General features: G+C 48.5%; 1 protein-coding gene across 8 annotated transcripts in view; it reads left to right on the forward strand.

The window, feature by feature from the left end:
• The first annotated feature begins 10,504 nt into the window (after positions 1-10,504).
• The window catches only part of ODF2L (outer dense fiber of sperm tails 2 like), a 63,617-nt gene continuing 53,511 nt past the window's right edge, over positions 10,505-20,610 (forward strand). For 3 of the 8 annotated variants that reach the window (XM_029063483.2, XM_029063487.2, XM_029063489.2), the window contains exon 1: positions 10,526-10,677. The gene's annotated coding sequence lies outside the window, so the exon portion shown is untranslated. Of the gene's footprint in view, positions 10,678-11,775; positions 13,124-20,610 lie in introns of all 8 variants that reach the window. The other 5 variants (XM_029063484.2, XM_029063491.2, XM_029063490.1 and 2 more) reach the window with 5 other exon arrangements.

Here is a 20,610-nt window from a genome sequence, read left to right on the forward strand (position 1 = left end):
TACTCCAACTTAGACTGTGAGCCTCACGTGGGAAAGGAACTGCGTTCAACCTGATAAACTTGTATCTACTGCAGCACTTCCAACGGTGCTTGACACATAAAAAGGCCTTAAAAAATACCATAAAAAAGAGGAGTTTCAAAATTAATGGAATCATTTCTTCACCATCGTACTACACGGGCTCTTGAGGGTGGAAGGAGATGACAAAAGTGTTGTTGCAACTTCAGCAGGACCTTTAGGGGTGGGAGCTGCGGTGGGTTTTACATGTTGGCCAAAGACTTGCTTAAGCGGGCAGTGAAATCTGATTTTTCAATGGCTGAATAAAAGTCTAGAGCTACTCCACATCCCCACCCAGAAACATGAGGCAAGTTTTGCCAATAAAAGGAGAAACTCGATTTAGTAACTTTAAGACATGATAGCAAAGCCGAAACCCTATAGAAAACGACTTGATTTTTAGTCATAATCTGAGCAAAAGCATCCACAGACACTTGAGAGTAAGGGTCAAATAGAGTAGTAACAGCGTCGAGTTAACAAAAAGTGACCGATCTTTTTAGTTGAATGACTGGGACTTTGCCTTGATTCTCTCCTTCCTTTGGCCTGGCTAGACATTGACTGAATCTGCCTGGAATGTGTTGTTTGGGAAAGGAATTTTCTTTTAGAAAATACTTCCTTTGGCTCAAATCTGCATGGAACAGACTAACATTAGGTGTCATCTAAGTTAATGATAATGATAATAATAATCGTCGTATTTGTTAAGTGCTTACTGTGTGCCAGACACTTTTCTAAGCACCGGTTAGATCCAGGATAATCGGGTTGGACACAGTCCCTGTCCCACGTGGAGCTCATAGTCTTCCTCCCCATATTCCAGATGAGGTAACTGAGACCCAGAAGCGTGAAGTGACTTCCCCAAGGTCACACAGAAGAGAAGTGGCAGAGCCGGGATTAGAAGCAGGTCCTTCTGACTTTTAGGCCCGAGCTCTAACCGCGAGGCCACACTGCAGCACGCTAGGCCGATAAGATCAATGCTCTTGGAGGCAGGAAACACTAGTCACAACTCCCAGACTGCTTCTGGGACATGATTTCACCACCTAGACCTAAATGCCAGGCTCCGATTCTGATTTTTTCCTCATTTCCCAACCCCATTTCCCCACTCCATTGTCATCCGAGGGGATTGCTGAGCCCAGATTCATGTTTGGGAGAGGGCGGCCCAGTCAACAATTATTAGCTGAACAAACTTCTTAGTCAATAGGGAAACGCATACCAGGAAGCCATTTCATGGGAAAATGATCCTGTCTGACCAACCTGATGCAACAATTTCCAGTTCTTCCACTCTGAAAAATGACAAAAACCTCATCTGAGCTTGCCTCTGCACAGATGCAGCCCAATCTCAAACAGTTCTTTAAAACCTGATTCCAAAGCCATTCAATTATCTTATAAACAAATCTGGGAATTAGTGCTCAAGCTGATTGGCTGGGGCAGGCAATTGGCGATTTCCAGGGAAAGGTGGCAGAAGAATAGAATACTTTATCTCTTCGGTACTTCTCTCTTTTTTTGTTATTGTTGTTAATGGTATTTATTAAACACTTACTAAGTCCCAGGCACTGTACTAAGCTCTGGGGAGGAAACAAGCTAATCATGTGTCTGTGTCCCACATGGGGTTCACAGTCTTAAACCCCATTTTACAGATGAGGTAACTAAGGCACAGAGAAGTCCACTGGCTTGCCCAAGGTCACACAGAAGAAAGTGACAGAGCTGGGATTTGAACCCAGGTCCTTCTGATGCCCAGGCTCCTGCTTTATCCACCAAGTCATGGGGCTTCTCTTTGAGGTGTCTGTCCAGGAACTAAGCTCAGGATCCTATAGTTTCAGATTTCACCCTGTCTGGAGCTCAGTCTAGGAAGAGAACAGTTTGAAAAGCAGAAACATTCTGAGGTAGAGTTTTCCCATTCCTCAAACTTCACTCCCCTCCCACTCGCTTGATCCCGGAACTACCAGGACGACGAGAGGGAGGCAGGAAGATTCCCCCTCAGGATTACGGCCCATCCCACCGAGGCTCTGCTGTTGGTGGGGAAGAGGTAATAATAATGTTGGTATTCGTTAAGCGCTTACTATGTGCAGAGCACTGTTCTGAGCGCTGGGGGAGATACAGGGCAATCAGGTGGTCCCGCGTCAGGCTCACAGTTAATCCCCATTTTACAGATGAGGTAACAGGCACAGAGAAGTGAAGTGACTCGCCCACAGTCCCACAGCTGACAAGTGGCAGAGCCGGGAGTCGAACCCATGACCTCTGACTCCGAAGCCCAGGCTCTTTCCACTGAGCCACGCTGCTTCCCCACCACAGAGGTAGCAGCTGTTCCAAAATGGTGGTCCCCATTTGGCAAGCTACTTAGCCAAGCCCCAAACTATCCCTGGAAGCCTTATAACCCATGGATAATAACATGGGCTCCTTGCCTACTAAAAGCCACTCTGAAACCCATTTTCTGAGAACATGATTCAAGCGTGGAGTTATAAATTTGTTTTTAATGCGATCAGAAATGTCGGAGGCATGGGAAACGGACAGGAAATTAAAAACCATGTGTGAGGTCTCGTTAATTTTAACAAAATCTCTTCCTGGATTGTGAATCGAAAGGATATCTTTTCCAAGCATAACTTGTTGAAAATACAACTAATTCTATTTCGATTCCTATATGTCTCCAGGTATATTAACGAGTAATTGACTCCTGACTTAATTCACTGCTTCATCTTTAATTATAAAGTACAAATTTAGAGTGTTCATTATAAGTCTCAACCAAACTTACTGATAATTATAATAATTAAAACACTATCAAAAGTTTTTCCCTTATCAGGGATCCTTGATTTCCTGAACCATCGTCGATTCTCACTACGTGACATCCTTTTGTCCAGCATCTGAAAATTCATTTCTGTCTTCAAGTATGGAAGAAGATAAAAAGGACTCAGGGAACTCTTAGAATATAAATGTGTACAGTTGCTCACTCAGTCCCTTCCCTAATGAATTGATCCCCTGCAACAGGTTTTATCCCCTATTTACCATTTCAGTACTTCTGCGCCAGCTACACATTTGTGTATTAACAACCAGGTGTATTCTTCTAAGTGCTTAGTACAGTGCTCTGCACACAGAAGACTCTCAATAAATATCATTTCTTTATTGATTGACTGTCACATAGTCACTGATATTTTAGGAAACACCCTAATAACCAATAGTTAAAATTTGAATCCCCCAATCAAAGGTGCATCGTGGCTCAGTGGAAAGAGCACGGGCTTTGGAGTCAGAGGTCATGAGTTCGAATCCCAGCTCAGCCACTTGTCTGCAGTGTGACCTTGGGCAAGTCACTTCACTTCCTCTGTGCCTCAGTTCCCTCATCTGTAAAATGGGGATGAAGACTGTGAGCCCCACATGGGACAACCTGATTCCCCTGTGTCTACCCCAGCGCTTAGAACAGTGCTCTGCACATAGTAAGCACTTAACAAATACCAACGTTATTATCCTTGGATGAATGGACAGGCACCATGAACGTTTATATTTTTTTTCCTAAATATACTTAATTTCCCAGGATCAATGCATAAAAATTCTGATCTGGCTACTTCAGGTATCGGAAAGAAATTCTAGAGGGAATTCTATTCTTGACTCATTGGTAAGTCAGAGAAAGAATCATGCTTAAGGAGAGATTTTCCTTAAAAATGATTTCTTGTAGGCCAAGGTGATGAAATTAAGTCACGGTCAGAGTTGGGATTGGTTATCGTTTGTATTCCTAGCAACAAGGATGTAGGTAGACTAGTTGGCTTAAAGCTACATTGAGTAAAAGGCAGTAATGGCTGAGCTTAGAACAGTGCTTGGCACATAGTAAGCACTCAGCAAACGTTATTGCTAAGCAGGTACTGAGTGCCATGTAAGTGGTTGGGAAATATGATACAGAAGTAGAACACGGTGTGGTTCAGTGGAAAGAGCACAGGCTTGGGAGTCAACGGACGTGGGCTCTAATCCTAGCTCAGCCACTTGTCTGCTGTGTGACCTTGAGAAGCAGCGTGGCGCAGTGGAAAGAGCACGGGCTTTGGAGTCAGGGCTCATGAGTTCGAATCCCAGCTCTGCCACCTGTCAGCTGTGTGACTGTGGGCGAGTCACTTCACTTCTCTGGGCCTCAGTTCCCTCAGCTGTAAAATGGGGATTAAGACTGTGAGCCCCACGTGGGACAACCTGATCCCCCTGTGTTTACCCCAGCGCTTAGAACAGTGCTCTGCACCTAGTAAGCGCTTAACAAATACCAACATTATTATTATTATTATTATTACTTAACTTCTGTGCCTCAGTTACCTCATCTGTAAAATGGGGATTAAGACTGTGAGCCCTGTGTGGGACAACCTGATTACTTTGTATATGCCCCAGTGCTTAGAACAGTGCTCGGCACATAATAAGCTCTTAACAAATACCATAATTATTATGATTATTATACTCTAAGATAGAAGACAGACTTTCGAGGCCTAGAGGATAGACCATGGGCCTGATAGTCAAAAGGACATGGGTTCTAATAATGGTTCTTCCACTTGTCTGCTGTGTGACCTTGGTCAAGTCACTTAGCTTCTCCATGCCTCATTTACCTCATCTGCAAAACGGGAATTAAGACTGTGAGTCCTCTGTGGGACGTGGTCTATATAGTAAAGTGCTTAACAAACACCCAAACCAAAAATATATATTTACACATAGTGGGAGTAGGAGAAAGCAAAGGTATCAGAAAGGAAGTAGAATGAAGATAATAATAATGTTGGTATTTGTTAAGCGCTTACTAGGTGCAGAGCACTGTTCTAAGCGCTGGGGGAGATACAGGGTAATCGGGTCGTCCCACGTGAGGCTCACAGTTAATCCCCATTTTACAGATGAGGTAACTGAAGCACAGAGAAGTGAGGTGACTTGCTCACAGTCACACGGCTGACAAGTTGCAGAGCCGGAAGTCGAACCCATGACCTCTGACTCCGAAGCCCAGGCTTTTTCCACTGAGCCACGCTCCTTCTCTAATGAAGATGCCAAGATGGACTTTCATGACTACAGTCGAAATGAATATGGAAGAACCCTATATATATATATATATGCACATATGCAGCATTATAGACAATGAATTTGGCTTTGAGTTTTGCGCTCAGTTGTCACCAAGTGTGCTTTTTTCAGTCATAACTGTAAAACGGGGATAACCTGTTCTCCCTCCTACTTTTACTGTGAGTTCCATGGGGGACAGGGACCGTGTCCGACCGAATTAACTTGTACCTACACCAGAGCTTAGAACAGTGTTTGACACATAGTAAGCAATTAACAAATACCATAAAAAAAATGGATGTGACCAGTGGAGACTGGTATCTAAAAACACAGAATTGGATAATGCGAATGACAGTGACTTTTAAATTAAATTATTTCGATTAGTTGTCGGAGTTCTCTGCTTTGCTTTGGTGGTAGAGATGTGGTTTGGCTAGGGAACGTAGGTTGAGTGATCAACTTTGTTTGGAGTTTGTTGATGGGCAAAATTTTTCACCACTGGTTCCTGAGGTCAGCAACTAGACCTCACTTTCTGGGGTTAGCAATTAGATATCAACACGAGATAATTAATTAATCATGAGAAAATCAGTTAAGTAAAAACTGAAAAAGTTATTTCAGTATTTTGTAAACAATTGTGTGAAAAATTGTTCCGATTGACACTGTTAGCTTTCTAGAACAGAGTAGTGTGCTCATTTCTGTGTTTGAATTAGAAGAGTCTAGAGCAGGTCTTTGGTGACTGTCTCAATCTGACAGTATAATCTTATTAAAATGATTTCTAATCCTATTTCCTTTTCATCGACTCTGCAGGCAGAAAGTTGTAAATCAAATGAATTAGCCACCTTTTTAGTCTAATGAAAGTTCGGTGGCCTTCTGTGGCGATTTTTTTCTTCCCGAAAGTATGCAATGCATTTAGTTCTTCTCCACGCTTCTGCTTCAGTTTTCCCAGCCTAAAAAAGGGGCTCTTCAGTTTATACCTACTGAAATTCACAACCCTGCCTTGTTATTAATGCTATTTAAGTGCTTATTAAGGGCCAGGCACCCCTTAAGTGAGTTTTATTTTATGCAGGTATGTAGAACAGAAACGATGTAGTCTCCCTCCAGGAATAACGGAGGGAAACTACATCAGAGCAGCAGCGAGGTTCAGTGGAAAGGGCACGGGCTTGGGAGCCAGAAGTCATGGGTTCGAATCCCAGATCCGCCACCTGTCAGCCGTGTGACTGTGGGCAAGTGACTTTACTTCTCTGTGCCTCAGTTCCCTTAGATGGGGATGAAGACTGTGAGCCTCATATGGCACAACCTGATTACCCTGCACCTACCCCAGAGCTTAGAACAGTGCTCTGCACATAGTAAGCGCTTAATAAATGCCAACATTAATAATGAATGAGTTTCATCCTGAGATTTCAGAACCCAGAGTTGGTAGAGAGGAAACCATTACAGTGCTCTCCCTTTTCCCTCTGCGCCCTCTGCTCTCCCCTACCCCCCTCTTCACCTCCCCGCAGCTAAGCCCTCTTTTCCCCCCTTTCCCTCTGCTCCTCCCCCTCTCCCTTCCCCTCCCCTCAGCACTGTACTCGTCCGCTCCACTGTATATATTTTCATTACCTTATTTATTTTGTTGATGAGATGTACATCACCTTGATTCTATTTATTTGCTGTTGTTTTAATGAGATGTTCATCCCCTCGACTCTATTTATTGCTATTGTTTCTGTCTGTCCGTCTCCCCCCGATTAGACCGTAAGCCCGTCAGAGGGCAGGGACTGTCTCTGTTACCGATTTGTACATTTCAAGTGCTATGTACAGTGCTCTGCACATAGTAAGCGCTCAATAAATACTACTGAATGAATAAATGAATGAATGAATGCTAGCGGCTTGCATTCAGCAGCTCACACCCTCTCAACCCTGTCACTCAGGTTCCCGCTTGGGCCCGGAGTGTGGTAAGAGAGTGAGTGGACGGACAGAAATGCAGCTCACTGAGAAATGTGCATGCCGTCTTTGCTCCCAGTAGCCATGTTCGTGACAAGACTAGAATGCTTAGAATAATGCCTGGCACTTAGTAAGTGCTGAATAAATACCGTAATTATCATGCTTATCGATTTGGGAGCAGATTAATTTCCACCGGACCCATAGCAGGGCTTTGCAACGGAATGAAAGAAACTTAATGAGGACAAAAACCTAACTAAAATAAAAAAAGAAAGCTAAGCTAATCACAGAATATCGGAGATCGGAAAAATCCAGTGAATGTGCAGGGAACTCTGCCAGCTCCAAGTTTGATGGGTACAAGGCAAGATGGAGCAGATTTAAAACACATTAGGAGAGTTTGGGGTTAAAAAGCAGGAACAGTGTCTTGGCTTTAAGCTTACATTAGCCGGTCTGAGTTTCGTATAATTAGAGTTTTGTTTTTAAAGGAGCAAATGGTTATTTTCTGGGTAGTGTACTGCTGGAAACTAGTGAATGACAAGATGGCCATTCAAATTTTCTTCCATTTTTTTCCATCCATTGTATTTACTACGTGCAGAGTCTGGTAATGAGCACTTGGGAAAGTGTACTATAGCTGGTAGTCATGTTCCCTGTCCACGAGGAGGCCATTTTGTGGATTGTTTTAATAGCATACAGATGGGAAGGCAACACATCTTTTGTCCTTTAGATGTGAGGCTGGCTTCAGATTTTTGGTCATTTGAGGTAGGGAAAAAGTTGCCTCCTCCCATTTTGGATGACATCATTCCACTACATTTCGTGTGCTCATGACATTTTGTGTGATGTCAATCCCGGCTCTGCCCCTTGTCAGCTGTGTGACTTTGGGCAAGTCACTTCACTTCTCTGTTCCCCAGTGACCTCATCTGTAAAATGGGGATGAAGACCGTGAGCCTCACGTGAGACAACCTGATTACCCCGTATCTACCCCGGCGCTTAGAACAGTGCTCTGCACATTGTAAGCGCTTAACAAATACCAACATTATTATTATTATTACCTCGTGTTGCATTCAGTTACGTAAACTGTATAATGTCATGACGTTTGAATAATTATTATGGGTGGAATAATGTTGGGATAGGTGATGTGATGGGACAAACAAGGAGCTCACAGGGTAACAGATGTAGAGACTGAGACCCAGAGGGATTATGGAGGGCCCCAGATTACACGGTAGATAATATAGTTAATCATTTGATTGCACTTATCGAGCACTTATGATGTCACACTCGAGTTCATTCAAATCTCAAACCTGAAGAGGTTGGAGACTTAGCTTTCTCAGTCTAGATCCACGGCATTCCCTCCTGTAAGTCCTTGTGGACAGGGCTCTGCTTCCGGGGGTTGGACATTCTTGCATCTTTGACCATGGCCTCTCAACGGACAATTCCCCCACCGTCCCCCGCAACTAACCCATTAAATATGCTCCCGGAGCGCCAGTCTCCTCATTTGCTCACCACCCACCCGAAGCCGAGGCCGTCTGTAGGGAGCTTTAGTATTTCTTCGGTTCTCTCGGAACTGTAGATTACTGGTGCTTTTGCATAGAACCTTTTTTCAAAGCCTGGTTCTCTTTTGGGTGCGATGTGAAATCTGAATGAATTTCTTCCTAGTCTCTCAGAAGACACTGGTTTCAAATTCCATGGAAGAATAGATCCAGAGAGCAAAACACTTACATATACGAGGTGCAATGACTAGAATCTCTTAGGTATTGGGTCAAATAAATTCTGACTCACTTGAAAGACTTTATGAATCATTCTCCAACTTTGCCTTTGAATCGTGAGGGTGTGTTCTCTGCCTCCCCGTAGCCCACTGTGGGCAGGGGTTGTCTCTCTTTATTGCTGAAATGTACTTTCCAAGTTCTTAATACAATGCTCTACACACAGAAAGCACTCAGTACATACTATTGAATGAATAAATCAGTTATCAACCGATATTTTATACTACTTAGGGGATTTCCCATATTTGTATTTAGGTAGACAAGCATTCAGGAACACGTTGTTAGCATCAACGTCCATTTATTTTTAAGTTTCTCCAGAAGGCGAAGTTCTGCGGTAATCAGCTCTCTTTAGAAAAAAAAGGAGAAGCAGACAAAAAAGATCCTGGCCTTGAGGACTGTCACTTTTATTAAGAAACTTGTAGGTGACTGAGAAACACAGAACCTAGAAGAGCATTTTGGAGACAACTGTAAACTTTTTATTTGAGTTCGAAACAATGATGATGGAGCCAATGGTCCAAGGTAGCTTTTTCCCGTGGGTTTCTGATCCCGAATGTTCATATAAAATGATGCCCTCTCCAAAGTTTTTACACAACACTGGACAGAGCTGTCTTGGAAAAGACAACGAGCATTTTTATCAATCAATCAATCCATCGGTGGTATCAACTGAGCACTTATTGTGTGTCGAGCACCGCACTAACCGCGTGGTCGAGTACTATAACAATAATAATAATAATAATGTTGGTATTTGTTAAGCGCTTACTATGTGCAGAGCACTAATGAATGGACGAATGAATGGACGGACGAATGAATGAACAAATGGACGAATGAATGGGCGGACGAATGAGTGAATGGACGAATGAATGGACGGACGGATGAATGAATGAGTGAGCGAAGGACTGACTGCTCCTCCCGGCCCCGCCCCCGCCCCGCCCCTCGGTCTCCTCCGCCAATGGCGGCAGCCGGCGGACCGCCCGCTCCCAGGACCAGCCAATGGGCGGAGGCGCCGGGCGCTCCCAGCCAATGGGCGGAGGCGCCGGGCGCTCCCAGCCAATGGGCGGAGGCGACGGTCGCTCCCAGCCAATGGGCGGAGGCGACGGTCGCTCCCAGCCAATGGGGGGAGGCGCCGGGCGCTCCCAGCCAATGGGCGGAGGCGCCGGGCGCTCCCAGCCAATGGGCGGAGGCGCGGCGGTCGGGCGGCGCTGCAGGGGCGGGGTTCTGCCGGCCGTTGCTGGAGACGCCGCTTGGGCTGTTGTTACCGCCGGCCTGGGACCTGCCCCCATCTGCCCCCATCTGCCCCCGGCTCCTGCCTCAGCCCCGGCCCTTGCCCCCGGCCCCTCCCCAGACCCCCGGCCCCAGCCCTGCCCAACCCGGACCCCTGCCCAGTCCGGACCCCTGCCCCTGGTCTTGCCCCCGGTCCTGCCCCAGCCCCTCTCCGGACCCCCGCCCCTAGCCCTCCCTGTCCGGTTCAGACCCCTGCCCCAGGTCTTGCCCCTGGCCCTGCCCCAGCCTCTCTCCAGGGCCCTGCCCACCCAGGCTCCTGCCCGGCTCAGACCCCCGCCCCTGGTCTCGCCCCTGGTCTTGCCCCTGGCCCTGCCCCAGCCCCACTCCAGGCCCTGGCCCTAGCCCTGCCCGGCCCAGTTCCTACCCAGTTCAGATTTGTGCCCCAGGTCTTGCCCCCTGGTCCTGCCCCGGCCCCTCCCCAGGCCCTTGGTCCTGCCCAGCCCGGGCTCCTGCCCGGCTCAGACCCCCGCCCCTGGTCTCGCCCCCGGCCCCGCCCCGGCCCCTCTCCAGACCCCCGCCCCTAGCCCTGCTCCTACCCCGGGCCCTGGCTGTGGTTCTGCCCCTAGCCCTGGTACTGCCCCAGGCCCCGCCCCCAGTAACAGAGACGTGTGGTTCCCCTTGAGCCCGCGGACTTCGCCCGGCCACGACCCCCATCCCGCCCCGCATCCAACCGCGCCGACGGGTAAGATGGGCACCGGCCCCCCAAATCCCCACCCCGGTTCCAAATCCCAGGGAAACGGGCCGGCCTCACACCGGGACCCCCGGGACCGGGACGGTGGAGGTGGGGAGATTTCTGCGTAATAATAATAATAATCATCATCTTGGTATTTGTTAAGCGCTTACTATGTGCCCAGCACTGTTCTAAGCGCCGGGGTAGACACGGGAGAATCAGGTTGTCCCACGTGGGGCTCACAGTCTTCATCCCCATTTTACAGATGAGGTCACTGAGGCACCGAGAAATGAGAAGTGACTTGCCCCAAGTCACACAGCTGACAAGTGGCCGAGCCGGGCTTCGAACCCGTGACCTCTGACTCCAAAGCCCGCGCCCTTTCCGCTGAGCCGCGCTGCTTCTCCAGAAGAGGGGAGAGGGTCACCCCGGAGCCCCTCTGGGCCGGTGCGGAGGGACCCCTGGAGTCCGAGCCGCCCTGGCGCCGGGTGGGGGAAGGGGCAACCCCTAGGCGCCCCAGGCTGGGGCGGGGATAATGATCATAATGATAATTATGGTATTTGTTAAGCTCTTACTCTGTGCCAGGCGCTGCTCTAAGCGCTGGGATAGTTATAAGATAATTGGAGTGGACGCAGTCCTTGTCCCACTCAGGGCTCCCAGTCTCAAGTCCCCTTTTGCGGATGTGGTAACCGAGGCCCACAGAAGTGAAGTGACTCGCCTGAGGTCGCGCAGCAGACGGTCGGCGGGGCCGGGATTAGAACCCGTGACCTGCCGACTCCCAAGCCCGAGCTCCATCCCCTGGGCCACGCCGACGGAGGGGTGCCCCTGAAACCGAGGAGCCCCGGGCCTGGGTAGAGGGACCCTGGAGCCTGAGCGGCCCTGGCCCGGGACGGTGCCGTGGCGTTGCCGGGCTGGGAAGGTGCGGCGCCCCCCCCACTATTAGGGAGACTGTTAGGAAGACCAATCAATCACTCAGTCGTATTCATTGAGCGCCTACTATGTGCGGAACACTGTACTAAGCTCTTGGGAGAGTACGGTCTACCAGAGTGGGTAGACGTGTTCCCTGCTCACAAAGAGCTCTTCGTCTCCTCCCCTGTTGTCTCTCCTCTGCAGGCTCACATCTCCTCCTGCCTTCAAGACACCTCTACTTGCACCTCCTCCCGTCGCCTCAGATTTAACATGTCCAAGACAGAATTCCTTCTCATCCGGCCCAGACCCTGTCCTCTCCCTGACTTTTCCGTCACTATAGACGGCACCGCCGTCCTTCCTGTCTCCGAAGCCCGTAACCTAGGCCTTCTCCCTGACTCCTCTCTCTCGGTCAACCCACGTATTCAGTCTGTCACCGACTCCTGTCTGGTGCCCACCCTCACGACATCGCTAAAACATCCTCCCTTTCCTCTCCATCCCAACTGCTTCCGTGTTAATACAATCACTCATCCTCTCCCACCTGGATTACTACATCAATCTCCTTGCTGACCTTCCTACTTCCTAACTCTCCCCACTCCAACCCATTCCGCACTCCGCTGCTCGGATCGTCTTTCTACAGGAACGTCGGGGACACGCCACCCCCAACCTCAGAAATCTCCAGTGGCTGCCCCTCCACCTCCGTAGCAGACAAAGACTCCTCGCCGTCGGCTTTAAAGCTGTCCGTGATCTTGCCCCCTCCTACCTCACGTTGCTGCTCTCCTTCTATATTCCGGGCCGCCCACTTTTTGCTCCTCTAATACTGAACTTCTCGCTGTGCCCCGAACTCGCCCGTCTCACTGCCCGCCGCCGGCCCTCGTCCCGCTTCCGGCCTGGAACGGCCTCCCTCCTCTCAAATCCGTCGGCGAGTGACTCTCCCCAACTTCAGATCCTTATTGAGAGCACCTCTCCTCCGGGAGGCCTTCCCGGACTGGGCCCGCTTTTCTCCCGCGCCCTTCTCTATCACCCCGACTTGCGCCCTTTACCCTCCACCCCAGACCCACAGCGCTTACGTATGTATCTGTAAATTTATTTATCTGTACTGACGTGGGTCCCCCTGCCTCTCGACTGCGGGCTCGTCGTGGGCAGGTAATGTCGCTGTTTATCGCTGCACTGTACTTTCCCAAGCACCGAGTGCTGTGCACACGGTAAGCGCTTAATAAATAGGATTGAATGAATGAATGAGCTTCCATTCCAGAGGAGTCTAGCTAAGCCATAGAAATGTTGGGGTCCAGCAGCAGGGACTCTCCACACTCCCCTAGGGCGTCTCCTACATCCCACCGTGGAGAAATGACGTAGAGAGGGGTCCACGGGAGACCCTGGGCGACGACGCCCTGGATGAGACATCCTTCGTAACCGAGCGAGGGCGTGCCTTCCCCGTCCTGAACTTGGCTCGACGACGTCGTCTTCTCCGGGAGATAAAGCCCCTTCCTTGGGAAAGATTTACCTGGAGAAAAAGCAACTTGAAAGCCCTAGTTTATTGACGGGAGCGAGACGGGTACGAGTTTAATTTCAGAATTCTAGCAAGGGGCACAACTGCACTGATGTGTTTTCTATAAAAATCATCAGAATCCTTATTATTTTTATTCCACTTAAGTGCTCGGTAAGTGTCCGGCAGTATATTAAGTGCTGGGGCAGATACAAGGTAATCGGCTCGGTCTCCGTTCCTCTTCCACCAAGAGCTCCCGGTACAGTGGGGAGTAGGAGTTAATCCTCATTTTACATTTTTTTTTATGGTATCTGTTAAGTGCTCATTTTATGGTGTTTCCAGTGACAGTGTATGATTCTGAAGCCTGGACGGTGAAAAAACAGGATAGAAAGAGCATCGATTCTTTTGAAATGTAGCGTTGGAGAAGGCTTTCGTGAATACCCTGGACTGCCCGAAAAACAGACAAATGGATTTTGGAGCAAATTAAACCAATGTGGTCTTTAGAATTGCCAAATGACTCGACTTTGATTAACCTATTTGGGTCACATTATCAGGAGGACTGACTTGTTTTAATGACATGTTCTTCCCCTTGATTCTATTTACTGCTATTGTTCTCGTCTGTCCGTCTCCCCCCGATTAGACCGTAAGCCCGTTAAAGGGCGGGGACTGTCTCTCTCTGTTGCCGATTTGTACATTCCAAGCGCTCCGCACATAGTAAGCGCTCAATAAATACTATTGAATGAATGAATGAACTCTCTGGAGAAGATACAAATATTAGGAAAAGTCCAGGAAAAACATGGAAGAGGCAGACCAGCAGCTACATGGATAGAAACCTTAAAAACGATAATGGAAGAACCGTTAGGAAGGTTATGGATTATGGCAGGAGACAGGACATTCTGGAGAAAATATAGCCATAGAGTTACTGTGAATCAGAAACAACTCGATTTTTAACTTGTTAAAAATAATTCTACGTGTCAAGCACTATTTTAAGGGCTGCGGCAGGTAGTAGCTAATCACGTTGGACACAGTGCTTGTCCCTCATGGGGTTTGCAGTTTTAATCCCCATTTTACAGATGAGGTAACTGAGAAGCGAGGTGACTTGCCCAAATTCACCTAGCGGACAGGTGGAAGAGTCAGGATTAGAATAGGATAAAGATCTGTCAGGTTCCTTTTGGGGATTTAATAGGGACGGTGGTAACTTCGGCTCCCATTTTTTAGTTAACTTTTAGTCTTGGAATACTATTCTGATTGTGAACCCAAGAATATCTCAGTGTACAATATTATGGTAAGAATTTTATTTGGGGGAGTCTCTGTGATCGAAATTATTTAATTAGATATTGGTAATTCTGCTTATGCTCTTCTCAGCAATAATAATAATAATGTTGGTATTTGTTAAGCGCTTACTATGTGCCGAGCGCCGTTCTAAGCGCTGGGGTAGACACAAGGGAATCAGGTTGTCCCACGTGGGGCTCACGGTCTTAATCCCCATTTTACAGATGAGGCAACTGAGGCACAGAGAAGTGAAGCGACTTGCCCACAGTCACACAGCTGACAAGTGGCGGAGCCGGGATTCGAACCCGTGACCTCTGACTCCAAAGCCCGTGCTCTTTCCACGGAGCCACGCTGCTTCTCAATATTGGATTAGCGCCGTGCTGATCAGGAAGAACGACAGCTGTCGGGTGACCGTTGGCCCGTCTTAGTAAATGTAGATATATGATGGCGTAGCAAGGGAGGACAACCTTGTGTGGGCAGGGAATGTGTTTGTTTACTGTATTGTACTCTCCTAGGCGCTTAGTACAGCGCTCTGCACATAGTAGGGGCTCTACGAATATGATCGAAAGAAGGAATAACGAGAAACTCATAGAAAAGGAAACCCTATCAGCGCCTACAATTGTCTGTACCAAGGAGAGTCAGTAAATACCGTTTGAGCGAGAAATGACTCCAGGGCTACCACTCGCTAATGAGCTTTGAAAAGGAAGGTGTTTAAAAAGTGAAGAAAGCAAGGCGTGGCCAACCCGCACGCAGAACGGGTTTGCAGGGAGCAACGATGCCTGATTGAGAAAGCACAGCAGCCTAGTAAAAAGCGTACGGGCCTAGGAGTTGGTGCTTCTGGTTCTAATCCTTTCAAGTCACTTAATTTATCTCTGCCTCAGTTTCTTCTTCCGTAAAATGGGGATAAGATTTGTGTTCTTCCAACCTCCTGGACTATGAGCTCCATGTGGGACAGGGCCTGTGTTCAACCTGATTATAGTATTTAGAGCAGGACTTGCTTAACGGATACCTCTTATTATTATTATTTATTATTACTGTATCATTATTAATTCATTCAGTTGTATTTGCTGAGTACTTACTGGGTGCAGGGCACTGTACGAAGCACCTGGGGAAGTACATCGCGGCCATAAACGCCGACATTTCCTGCCCGGAACGAGCTTGAAGTTTAGAGGCGTCGAGACAGACCTCAATACAAATAAATAAAATGACAGATATGTACGTGAGTGCCGCGGGTCCGGGAGGCTGAGGGAGAGCAAAGTGAGCGAGTCCGGGTGATGCAGAAGGGAGTGGGAGATGAGAAAAAGTGGAGTTTAGTCTGGGAAGGCCTCTTGGAGGAGACGGGCCTTCAGTAAGGCTTTTGAAGGGGAGGAGAGCGATCGTCCGTCGGCTTTGAGGAGGGAGGGCGATACGGGCCGGAGGCGGGACGTGGGCTAAGGCTCAGCGGCGAGACGGGCGACACCGAGGCCCCGTGAGAAGGTTAGCACCGGAGGAGCGGAGCGTGCGGGCTGGGCTGTAGGAGGAGAGAAGCGAGGCGAGGTGGGGGGGGGGGGGGGCAAGGTGATGGACTGCTTTAAAGCCAACGGTGAGGAGCTTTTGTTTGACACGGAGGTGGACGGGCAACCACTGGAGTTTTCTGAGGAGGGGTGTGATATGTTCTGACCATTTCTGTAGCAAAATGATCCAAGCAGCAGAGTGAAGAATTGACTGGAGTGGGGAGAGAGAGGAGGTTGGGAGGTCAGCGAGGAAGCTTCTGTAGTAATCCAGGCAGGATAGGATGACTATATTAACCTGGTAGCAGTTGGGATCGAGAGGAAAGGGTGGATTTTAATGAGAACAATAACAACAACGATATTTGTTCAGCGCTTACTATGTGCCAAGCACCGTTCTAAGGGCTGGAGTATATACAAAGGTAATCAGGTTGTCCCTCGAGGGGCTCACAGACTTAATCCCCAGATTACAGATGAGGTGACTGAGGCACGGAGACGTTAACTGACTTGCCCAAAGTCACACAGCTGATAAGCGGCGGAGCCGTGACCTTCGACTCCCAAGCCCGTGCTCCGTCCACTGAGCCATGACGTTGTGAAGGTGGGACTGACGGGATCTGGCGACGGACTGAATGTGTGGGTCGAATGAGAGAGAGGAGTCAAGGATCACGCCCAGGTTATGGGGTTGTGAGACAGGAAAGATGGAAGTGCCGTCTTCAGTGATGGGAAAGTCATGGGCAGGACAGGGTTTGGGTGGGAAGATAAGGAGCTCTGATTTGGGCATGATAATTTTGAGGTGACAGGAGGACACCCAAGTGGAGATGTCTTAGTGTCAGGAGGAGATGCGAGACTCTCTGCAGAGAGATCGGGGCTGGAGATGGAGATTTGGGGATCGTCCGCAGAGAGGTGGGAGTCGAAGCCGTGGGAGCGAATGAGTTCTCCAAGCGACGGGGTGTAGATGGAGAATAGAAGGGGACCCAGTGTTATTATTATCCTCCACCTGGTTGGAGAGAGTTGGCTGAGTTTGGTACGAAGCAGCGTGGCTCAGCGGAAAGAGCCCGGGCTTTGGAGTCGGAGGTCGTGGGTTCGAATGCCGGCTGGGCCACTTGTCAGCTGTGTGACTTGGGGCAAGTCACTTCACTTCTCGGTGCCTCAGTGACCTCATCTGGAAAATGGGGATGAAGACTGTGAGCCCCACGTGGGACAGCCTGATTCCCCCGTGTCTCCCCCAGCTCTTAGAACTGTGCTCGGCACGTAGTAAGCGCTTAACGAATACCGACGTTATTAGGAATACTCTCAGTCCGTTTTCCACCGCCCAATGTACCGTTTCTTTATCTGAGGTCTTTAGGGCAAGAGATTAACAGAGGCCACCAGAAATAAAGCCCCCGGTTATAGCTAGAGGTATAATAGTAATCGTGGTATTTGTTAGGCACTTATTACGTGCCAGGAACTATACTAAGCACCGGGGAGGATACCGGCAAAACCGGTTCATTCATTCAGTAGTATTTATTGAGCGCTTACTGTGTGCAGAGCACTGTACTAAGCGCTTGGAATGGACAAATGGGTAACAGAGACGGTCCCTGCCCTCCGACGGGCTCACGGTCTCGTCGGGGGAGACGGACGAGAGCGATGGCCTGGACACAGTCCCTGTCCCACGTGGGGTTCACAGCCTTGATCCCCATTTTACAGTTGAGGGAACTGAGGCACAGTGAAGTGAAGGCACAGTAGCCAAGTGGCGGAGTCAGGATTAGAACCCAGCTCCTCCCGACTCCCAGACCCACGCTCTACCCCCTCGGCCGTGCTGCTTCTTATATGATCTCTTCTGTCAGCTAGATGGAGTGAGTTTCCTTCGTGGTAGCAATTGTTTAGCCACAACAGCGACTCCCTGTTCCCCAGGTATTTGCAAGCAAAGCACTGGTAGGGGAAGAATGGTAAAATAAGCAAATGTCGATTGATTCCCCGCCCTCCTTTCCTGTGTTTCCTCGGGCCAGGTCGCTAGATTGTAACGTTATTTAAGGGCATGGATCGTCCCTTCTGTGTCTCCCAAGCTCGCCGCATTCGACAGTCATAGGCTCTGCAGTCAACCAGTGGGAAGTTAGAGCGCTTGCGGTGTAGACCGTACTAAGCCCCTGGGAGAATAGAAAAACCATTAGAGCAGGCAGACACAATCTTTGCCCTTATCCGCAAAATAATAATAATGATGGTATTTGTTAAGCGCTTACTGTGCCCCAAGCACCGTTTTAAGCGCTGCAGTCGGTGGTATATTAGAGCGCTTGCACTTGTAGACAGTTCTAAGCCCTTGGGAGAATAAAAAAAAACATTAGAGCAGATAGCCACAATCTTTGCCCTTATCCGCAAAATAATAATGATGGCATTAAGCACTTACTATGCGCCAAGCGCTGTTCTAAGCGTTGGGGATTCAATTCCTTTTCTCCCCTCTTCTTTTGACTCTGAGCCCCTTGTGGGAACTGATTATCCTGCACCTACCCTCATCTTCCGATTACTACAGTGCATGTAGAAAGTGCTTAACACATTCCACAGTTATTATTGCCTACAAGGAGCTTGCAGACTAGAGGAGTCAGCACTTAATAAATACTAATATTGACTAATTAGGAGGCATTCATTGGAGGTTGACCTTGATGACAAACAGCTCTCATTTCCCTTGTCCCCAAGGACCTTGGAGAATAACAGTGAGGTCCCTGGGTAATGGAACCCAGAGAAGCAGCGTGGCTCAGTGGGAAGAGCACGGGCTTTAGAGTCAGAGGTCATGGGTTCGAATCCAGGCTCCACCGCTTGTCAGCTGTGTGACTGTGGGCAAGTCACTTAACTTCTCTGGGCCTCCGTTCCCTCATCTGGAAAATGGGGATGAAGAGTGTGAGCCTCACGTGGGACAATCTGATTACTCTGTATCTACCCAGCGCTTAGAACAGTGCTCTGCACATCGTAAGCGCTTAACAAATACCAACAGTATTATTATCAATCCTACAACTAGGGCGATAGACAAAAAGGGAGCTGCCGCATCCGTCCGCTGTAAACGTGCCCATTGCTGATTCGTTCATTCATTCGATAGTATTTATTGAGCGCTTACTATGTGCAGAGCACTGTACTAAGCACTTGGAATGGACAAATCGGTAACAGATACAGTCCCTGCCCTTTGACGGGCTTACGGTCTAATCGGGGCTTACAGTAGATGCTTGGTGTGATTGTGCTTGTGCTTTCTGGACAGAGAAGCAACTCATCTGTGGCAAAACTTGGACCATCCCAATCGGGATATTTGGTCCCCCTCAGTATACTGGGCTTAACCATTTTAGACGCTCAGTTTAATAATAACAATTATGGTATTTGCTAAGCACTTACTACGTGCCAAGCACTGTCCTAAGCGCTGGGGGAGATACAGGGTAATCAGGTTGTCCCACGTGGGGCTCACACTTTTAATCCCCATTTTACAGATAACTGAGGCCCAGAGAAGTTTAGTGACCTCCCCGAGGTCACCCAGCAGACGAGTGGCGAAATTGGGATTAGAACCCACGTCCTCAGACTCCCAAGCTCTTTCCACTAAGCCAAGCTGCTTCTCTTATAGAAATGTCAGTTTTTATAAGATATAAATGCTTCAATGTCCTCCCCAAAACAAAAGCATTAGGTCCACCCCTGATCTGAAGGTAATTCAGTAGTGAATTATGGGGCACTTGGATACTTCATTATACCTATGAGCTTGAATACTACTGAGTGCTATGAAGATAGCATTTCAAACATTACTGGCTTGAATATTTTACGACTTATGTTTCATCCACAGTGGGAAATTACTCTTCATCACATAAATATTTACCTCTGAACTTCCAAAGGAAGCGCGCGTCCTAAAACTGCACCTCAAGTAACACATTTAATTTGCAGTATTTACTGAGTGCCTATGTGTAGAGCACTGTACTGAGTGCTCAGAGGAGTAAAATAGAGTTAGTGGACATGAATTCCTCATCTATCCTCCCAGATCCTCTCCTACCCTTCACTTTCCTGTCACTGTCTTCCCTGTCTCTCAAGCCTGAAACCTTTTCATTCATTCATTCAGTAGTATTTATTGAGCGCTTACTATGTGCAGAGCACTGTACTGAGCGCTGGGAATGTACAATTTGACAACAGATAGGGACAATCCCCGCCCATTGACGGGCTTACAGTGCCTCGGTTACCTCATCTGTAAAATGGGGGTTAACTGAGCCTCACGTGAGACAACCTGATTACCCTGTATCTTCCCCAGCGCTTAGAACGGTGCTCGGCACATAGTAAGCGCTTAACGAATACCAACATTATTATTAATCGGGGGAGACAGGCGGACAAAAACAAGACAATTTAATAGCAATAAACAGAATCAAGGGGATGTACACCTTGGTATTATCCCGCACTGAGCCCTTACTGTGTACCGGGCATTGTATTCAGTCAGTCGGTCACTAAGCCCTGTTGATTCTTCCCTCTCAGCATCTCCAAAATCTGCGTCTTCCTCTCCATTCTCGCCACGGGAATCAGGAGGGTCTAGTGGAAAGAACGTAGGCCTCTAAGAGGACCTGGGTTCTAATTCCACTCCACCATTTGCCTGCTGCGTGACCTCGGTCAAGTCACTTAGATTTCCTATGCCTCAGTTTCCTCACCTGCAAAATGGGGATTCGGTACCTGTTCTCCCTCCCACTTGGACCGTGAGCTCCAGCGTGGCTCGGTGGGAAGAGCCCCGGCTTGGGAGCCAGAGGTCATGGGTTCGAATCCCGGCTCTGCCACTTGGCAGCTGTGTGACTGTGGGCAAGCCACTTCGCTTCT

The sequence above is a fragment of the Ornithorhynchus anatinus genome, chromosome 4, assembly GCF_004115215.2.
Source record: "Ornithorhynchus anatinus isolate Pmale09 chromosome 4, mOrnAna1.pri.v4, whole genome shotgun sequence".
In the NCBI taxonomy this organism is placed as follows: Eukaryota; Metazoa; Chordata; class Mammalia; order Monotremata; family Ornithorhynchidae; genus Ornithorhynchus; species Ornithorhynchus anatinus.